Genomic DNA, 1,182 nt, shown 5'->3' on the forward strand with positions numbered 1-1,182 from the left:
ATTTTTTTTGGTAAAAAGCTTTAAGTCAATAAAAAAATTTAAAATTTGATGCAAATTTGTGCAGAGTTTGAAATTTTTACTTACATGGTTTTTGTTAGATAGCGAGAATATAAAAATTCATAAAAAAATAAAAAGCGTTAAATAACGGAAGAAAAATAGCCAAAACTTGTTATAATGACGCGTCCTTATTTATATTTTCGCCACCGTACATATGCAAGTATAAATATAATAATATAATTTCTAATAATATAAATTCTAGCTACTCCTATGAGCTTGTGCCATTTTATGTAGAAAATTAGTTGTTTATGTTTCTTCCGGAAAGATATGCAATTGTAAATATTTAGTCAACTAATTTCATAAATTGTTCTCATACGCATAATTTTCAAAGTAAATATCGAATATCAGCTTATTGCATTATTTTATCACACAATTTTATAGACCACTTGGGAAATATGACGACCTTCGTGCGACAATCTATGTGTCTACTTAAGCAAAATAAAGGAACTAACTTGGTTGAAAGAGTCTACATACATTCACATTTTCCTTTCATATTTTATATTTTACAAAAATACAGATTACTTAGAGCTTGCCACAACATATTATTTATGTGCATTGGTATGTACATACATACATAGTTACATTTCTACTTCTGGGCTTACCAAACAGCTGGCAAGTGGCAGGCAAAAAGCCTCCTGTAAATTCAGTTGAGTTCAGTTGGTTGAAGGTTTCCAACTATCCTGACTAGCTGGGTGGCTAGCTAGCTACATACATACATATGTAGCTGTATGTAGCTGTATGCCTTTCTGGTCCGCTGCTTCAACTGTGCCAACTGTGCGCTTGGCTCGTTTGTATTGCACTCTCAAAATGGACGGATAAGATAATTCGTTGTGATGTACGGTTTTTGTATATTTATAGTCGAAAACTGAGAGCCCAGAAAGAGGATGTGTTCTGTAAAATAAAAAATGCCTTGCATACCAACAGGCGCGCGTGTACAGCATTACGCTTTCACTTACACGCTTGGCGCTGTTGATATCTTTTCTTCTTGTGTTTTTTTTTGTAAGCTACTCTTTGTTGGCCAAAAAAAAACAAAAAAGCGAAAAGGTATCCAGTACAAATATAGTACAAGCTTCCACAAAGTGGGTGAAATTGCAGTAAAACACGGGGTTTTTTTTTTGGGAAGAA

Source organism: Rhagoletis zephyria, unplaced genomic scaffold, assembly GCF_001687245.7.
Source record: "Rhagoletis zephyria isolate East Lansing unplaced genomic scaffold, Rhagoletis_zephyria_1.1 Rzeph_scaffold_18917, whole genome shotgun sequence".
NCBI classification, from domain to species: Eukaryota; Metazoa; Arthropoda; class Insecta; order Diptera; family Tephritidae; genus Rhagoletis; species Rhagoletis zephyria.